This window comes from Colobus angolensis, unplaced genomic scaffold (assembly GCF_000951035.1).
Source record: "Colobus angolensis palliatus isolate OR3802 unplaced genomic scaffold, Cang.pa_1.0 Scaffold40, whole genome shotgun sequence".
NCBI lineage: Eukaryota > Metazoa > Chordata > Mammalia > Primates > Cercopithecidae > Colobus > Colobus angolensis.
In genome coordinates this window covers 6765467-6772685 of record NW_012117377.1, presented here as the reverse complement: position 1 = coordinate 6772685, position 7219 = coordinate 6765467, and positions in this window count along the sequence as shown.

Sequence of the window (7219 nt, the reverse complement as noted above, 5' to 3'; positions counted from 1 at the left end):
ACCACCACGAAAACTTTTCACCTTCCATTCTCCACACACTAAGTCTTGAGGGTTTTGGGCTGAGTGCGGTGGCTCACGCCTGTAATCCTGGCACTTTAGGAGGCTAAGGCAGGAGGATCACTTGAAGTCAGGGGTTCGAGACCAGCCTGACCAACATGGTGACACCCCTTCTCTCCTAAAAATACAAAAATTAGCCAGGCGTGGTGGCGGGAGCCTGTAATCCCAGCTACTGGGGAGGCTGAGGCAGGAGAATCTCTTGAACCCGGGAGGCAGAGGCTGCGTGAGCCAAGATTGTGCCATTGCATACCAGCCTGGGTGACAGAGCGAGACTTCCTCTAAAAAAAAAAGTTTTGAGGTTCTTTTTTTTTTTTTTTTTACCATGGTTTATGAGGTTGTGTTCTAATAACTCAAATAAATTGAAGCTTATCTTAAAAGAGGATAAAGCTACAGTATTTTCAGCGTGTACCCTGTATGTGCATGTTACATGTTGGACCTGACTTTCCAAATACGACTCACCAGCATTGGCACTGAGGTATGTAGCTCATGCTCAAAGGGCAATGAGTAATCTTGCTTAATCCCGAGACTCGGGTGGCATTACTGGAGCATTTAGCATCCCCCTTTCATCAGTGCCAGCGCCGCAGACGCTGCGGGCAACAAATTGTGCACCCTAGTGGCCTACACGAGTATTTCTCATTACAGTATTATTTGTAAAGTGTAAAAGCCAAGTTACAAAAACCCACCGCGTTTTTATCTTGCTGGGGGAAGATTCCACAAATTTCTGCCATCTACTTTCTTTTTACTCTTTTAAGGCTTTTTTTTTGGGAAAATAAAACATAAATACAGAAAATCATACAAAAATGACTGTATAGCGTAATGAAGGCAAACACCCTTGTAACTACCATCCAGGTCAAGGAATAGAATTTTGCAAGCCACTGAGAGGACCATCCATGGGCCTCACCGCTGTCATGTCCCAACCACCACCACCGCCAAGAAACCACTAAGACCATCACTTGGCTGTATTTATTTATAGTGAACACCTGGCACTCTACAGGTGTCCACTTAAAAAAATCGTGACTGGGCGTGGTGGCTCATGCCTGTAATCTCAACACTTTAAGAGGCTGAGGCAGAGGCTGGAGACCAGCCTGGGCACCATAACAAGACCCCATCGCTATTTTTTGAAAATTAGTTATGATTTTAAGTCTCTGAAGCTACAAGTTTCCCCTCTCTTTCTTATCCTGACAATTTATCTGTTGAAAAACCTGAATCCTTTGACCTGTGAAATTTCCCACAATCTGGATGTTGCTGATGAAGTATTCTCGGTGGAGTTCAATGTGTTCTGGACTTCCGACGATGTAGCAGCTGGATCCCAAGGTTCAGACTCTATGGCAAGACTGAGTCACGATTGGATCTTGAATCAGGAAGCACAAAACATTGGTCAACTCTCTTGCTATGTTAACAGTCATTGATGCCCAATGCCTAAAGCCATTAATCCACTGGCAATTACAAAATTGTAATACTCTAATTCTACCACTTTTTTTTTCATTTGTTAGTTGCAATACTTTTTTGTGTGTGTGTGAGATGGAGTCTCGCTCTGCTGCCAGGCTGGAGTGCAGTGGCATAATCTCGGCTCACTGCAACCTCTGACTCCCAGGTTCAATCAATTCTCCTGCCTCAGCCTCCCGAGTAGCTGGGACTACAGGCGCGTGCCACCAAACCTGGCGAATTTTTCTATTTGTAGTAGAAACGGGGTTTCACCATGTTGGGTAGGATGGCCTCGATCTCCTAACCTCGTGATCCACCCACCTCGGCCTCCCAAAGTGCTGGGATTACAGGCGTGAGCCACTGCGCTCGCCTGTCTATTAGTTGCAATACTTTCATAAAGAGATGGCTCCTCTCATCTGCCATTAGGTTACCCAGTGGTACAATCCATGTAGGAAAGTTGGGAAAAGTACTGGATTCTTTTCTCTTGTAAGTTTTCTAAGATAAGGAATGGGTCCCCCACCCTCCTCTCCCCAAAAAAGAATTGGTTCCCTAACATCCTCCAAATGTCATGATTAAAAATTTTTGAATATAATTAAGAACTTATGGATTTAAACATATTTGATCATTTTCAGTCCCTTGGAATTATTGAAGCATAAGTTGTCTCATCTTTAGTAGGTTGATACCTTTTCCAATTGGCTCCTGAGTCCTTTTTACATGGCCCTAGTGGTCTTCGATAGTTTTGTTCCTATCTGACAGGATTAGATGATATGACAAAGGTCAAAATGTATTTTCTGCCCCAAACCGGAATCAGTCATTTCTTCAGGAAGCATTTGTTTCTTTTAGTGGGAAATGGTATTTGAAGACAATAATCTGGGCATAAAGATGCTGATTGCTACTGTGCTGGTCGTTGCTTTGTTTCTGGGCCTTTTCAGTGAAGATTTTGCATATATACACACGTGAAGAGAATAGAAAATACCTCATGCATTCACACTGATACTTTACATTCAGATTCAGAACAACAGGGAGTTTTACTTAACCTCTACTATCTTGAGAATCCTGTATACACATTCTTCCACATTGAAAATATGATTCTCAAAACCAAAATCTAGAATGGAATCAGAATACCTCATCCTTGCTCGTTTGATTTGTCTACATTACTCATAACAGTGTCAGAGCTGCAATACTAATATTACCATCACTAATATAATAACTAAAGATGTTTCTTAAAAAGCTTTTTTCTGTGTGCTTTGCCCACACAACATTTTTAAATGTGTGTGCTTGTTTTTTTGTTTTCTTTTGAGACAGAGTCTCGCTGTGTCGCCCAGGCTTGAGTGCAGTGGTGCCATCTCAGCTCAGTGTAACCTCTGTCTCCTGGGTTCAAGCAATCCTCCCACCTCAGCCTCCCGAGTAGCTGGGATTACAGGCACACACCACCACACCGGTTAATTTTTGTATTTTTAGTAGAGACGTGGTTTCACCATGTTGGTCAGGCTGATCTCCAACTCCTGACTTCAAGGTGATCCACCCGCCTCGGCCTCCCAGAGTGCTGGGATTACAGGCGTGAGCCACCACACCCAGCCTTTAAATGTATTTGTAAATGTTCTTGTTTTTGAGACGGAGTCTTGCTCTGTCGCCCGGGCTGGAGTGCAGTGGCCGGATCTCAGCTCACTGCAAGCTCCGCCTCCAGGGTTTACGCCATTCTCCTGCCTCAGCCTCCCGAGTAGCTGGGACTACAGGCGCCCGCCACCTCGCCCGGCTAGTTTTTTGTATTTTTTAGTAGAGACGGAGTTTCACCGTGTTAGACAGGATGGTCTCGATCTCCTGACCTCGTGATCCGCCCGTCTCGGCCTCCCAAAGTGCTGGGATTACAGGCTTGAGCCACCGCGCCCGGCCTCTTGTCCCATTTTTTAAAATGGCAGTACTCAGCTGGGTGCAGTGGCTCACACCTGTAATCCCAGGACTTTGGGAGGCCGAGGTGGGTGGACTGCTTGAGTGCAGGAACTCGAGACCAGCTGGATAACATAATGGGATCTCATCTCAAAAAAAAAAAAAACAAAAAAAAAAATAGCCAGGCATGGTGGCATGCACCTGTAGTCCCAGCTACTCGGGAGGCTGAGGTGGGAGGATTGTTTGAGCCTGGAAGGTTGAGGCTACAGTGAACTGTGATTGCGCCACTGCACTCCAGCCTTGGTGACAAAGTGAGACCTTGTCTCAAAAAAATTAAATAAAAAGTGAAAAAATGGCACTACTATACACTATCAGAGCATGTGGTCATTACAAAGTACACTCACTCCCTTTTAACTCCTAGTCTTAATTCCACAAGTAACTACACACTTAATAGTTACCACTAGTTTTTATTTTGATGTCTGAATAGAGCAAAAGTTCTATTCAGGTCAGGTTCATTTTCTTATAAAAAGAGAAGGGAAAAACAAGGCCAGTTGTGCCCATGTTGAGACGGTTTACACATAGTAGATAACGATGGCATTTTACGATGCCTACGTAATACATTTTTTGAGCTCTTTTGCACATGTATGTTGGAGAATTTCACATTTATGACCCACCGTCCCTTCTTTGTGGTTGCTGTTACTGGTGGTCAGGACAGTAGGGAAAAAGGTCTACTTTCTCCCTTCTCCCTTCTGTTACGCTAGACCAGTTTCTCAACCTCAGCGCTTTCAGCATGTGGGACGGGATTATTCTTTGTGCTGGGGGTGCTGTCTGTGCCTTGTAGGATGTCTAGCGCGTCCCTGGACTCTGCCCACTAGATACCAGTAGCGCTCTTCCCCCAGTCGTGACGACCAAAAATGTCTCCAGACATTTCTAAATATCCCCTGGAGACAAAATTGCCCCTGGCTGTGAACCCTGCCCCGGGTTGCTGTTCTGATCCTCATAGACTGGACACGTTGCAGTTTTAAGCAGTTATCCTTGAGTAAAAGGGACTATTACAAGGTTCAAAGTCCAGACTAATGCTGTCTCATCTGCAAGCAATATTAACATTCCTTGATAGGAAATTTGTAGCAGAGAACTAACTTTGTAACAATTATCTTTTTTTTTTTTTTTTTTTGAGATGGAGTCTTGCTCTGTCATCCAGGCTGGAGTGCAGTGGCATGATCTCGGCTCACTGCAACCTCCGCCTCCCAGGTTCCAATAATTCTCCTGCCTCAGCCTCCGAGTAGCTGGGATTACAGGCTCACACCACCACGCTTGGCTGATTTTTGTAGTTTTAGTAGAGACAGGGTTTCATCATGTTGGCCAGACTGGTCTCGATCTCTTGACCTCAACTGATCCAGCTGCCTCGGCCTCCCAAAGTGCTGGTATTACAGGCATGAGCCACTGTGTCCTGCCAACAAAGATCTTTATTATAATAATAGCTAATGATGTAATAATTAACATAGTATACCATATTCACACAATTCTCAAAACACTTTTCACTTATACTATTTATTGAACTACGTGAGGATTCTTAAATCTTCCTATTCTAAAAATGAGAAAGCCAAAACCCAAAGCGGTTAAGTGGCTTGCACGAGGTCAGAATAACAGTAAGCAGCAGAGAGAACGCCAGGTTCTCATCTTCATTAACTGTGTCTTGGGTCATTGTTTGTCCTTAATGCACAAGTATAGACACACACACATGCATGTTCATGCAGACAACTTTTTCTTGTTAACTTTTTAGAATGGCTCTTACAATTTCCATGTAATTACATTTTATTCCAACAATAAGCCAGGAATCTACCATTAAGGGAGACTCACGATGTTGTTGCATAATCCTACCACCAGGTGTCGCCATCGTACACTCACACGTATTTCTTCCACTGGTGAATTCCTAATTTACTAAATGCTCCAAGGAGTGATCAGCTAATTTATTTATTTTTGGAGACACGCCCATGCTGGCGTGCAGTGAGTATTCACAGGCGTGACCACAGCGCACTACAGCCTTGAACTCCTGGGCTCAAGTGATCCTCCTGCCTCGGCCATCCTGGTAGCTGGGTCTACAGGTGTGCACCACTGTGGCCAACCAGCTGATTTTAAGTAAGTGTATCCTGCAGCTGGAAACAGTCCAAAGGAAAGAATGAAGATTAAAAGGTGAAGAGGACCAGGTGCAGTGACTCATGCCTGTAATCCCCGCACTTTGGGAGGCCAAGGCAGGTGGATCACATGAGGCCAAGGGTTCAAGAGCAGCCTGTCCAACGTGGTGAAACCTCATCTCTACAGTCTACGAGCAGTGTGTCTAGGCCAGGCGTGGTAGCTCACGCCTGTAATCCCAGAACTTTGGGAGGCCATGGTGGGCAGATCACGAGGTTAAGAGATCGAGACTATGCTGGCCAACATGGTGAAACCCCATCTCTACTAAAAATACAAAAATTAGCTGAGCGTGATGGCACACACCTGTAGTCCCAGCTACTTGGGAGCTAAGGCAGGAGAATCACTTGAATATGGGAGGGGGAGGTTGCAGTGAGCTGAGATGGTGCCACTGCACTCCAGCCTGGTGACAGAGCAAGACTCCGTCTCAAAACAAAACAAAACAAAAAGAGCAGTGTCTAACCCTTTGAATGTGATGACTTTTTTCCTTCTCTGTGGTGGTGGATATCAGGAAAATTATAATTATGCATGGACCTTTCCTTTTTTTTGGAGACAGAGTCTCACTGTGTCACCCAGTCTGGAATGGAGTGGTGTGATCTCAGTTCACTGTAGTCTCCACCTCCTGGGTTCCAGCAATCTTCCCACCTCAGCCTCCTGAGTAGCTGGAACTACAGGCGTGCACCATCATGCCCAGCTAATTTTCTTATTTATTTTTTAGTAAAGATGGGGTTTCACCATGTTGGCCAGGCTGTTCTCAAACTCCTGACCTCAGGTGATCCACCTGCCTGGGCCTCCCAAAATGCTGGGATTATGCATGAGCCACTGTGCCCAGCAGTGTTAGTGTATTTTATGTGTGGCCCAAGACAATTCTTCTTCTTCCAATGTGGCCCAGGGAAGCCAAAAGGCTGGACGCCTGTGGAAGGCATCTTAGCATCAAGGCCAAATGACTTTTCAGATAGTAAGGGCTGTGCTGCAGGCTCTGAGATGGAGTTTGATGGGCAGGATGTTTATTGAGGAGTGCCCTTGTGATCAGCACCTATAGAAGAGAGAAGGCAGAAACAGGAGAGGACAGAGGGAGAAGCTAAGCTGTGATGTTGGCCAGTGACAGCCTCGGCCAGCCCCCGGGGACCTCTACCACAAATGTGGCCCTTCAGAGTCTTCTTGAGTTGGGCTGGGATGGCTAGACCTTTATACTTCTGCATTTATGGGCAGTGGTTGTAGGCCACCCTAGGCGAGGTGTGAATATTTGAAAGTGAATATTGAGGGCCGGGTGCAGTGGCTCGTGGGGATCACGTAGCACACGTCTATAATCCCAGCACTTTGAGAGGCCAAGGTGAGAGGATCGCTTGAGGCCGGGAGTTCGAGACCAGCCTGGGGAACATAGCAAGACACTGTCTTTACAAAAAAAATTACAAATTAGCCAGGTGTGATGGCAGGTGCCTGTAGTCCCAGCTACCTGGGAGGCGGAGGCAGAGGAATCCCTTAAGCTAAGGAAGCTGAGGTCGCAATGAGCTATGATGGCCTCATTGCACTCCAGTCTGGGCAACAGAGTGAGACCTTGTCTCAAAAAAAGAAAAAAAAGGAAATGAATATTGAAATATTAATACTAAATCAAAATGGCATGCTTTGAGTATTACTGACTTTTATTATTATTATTATT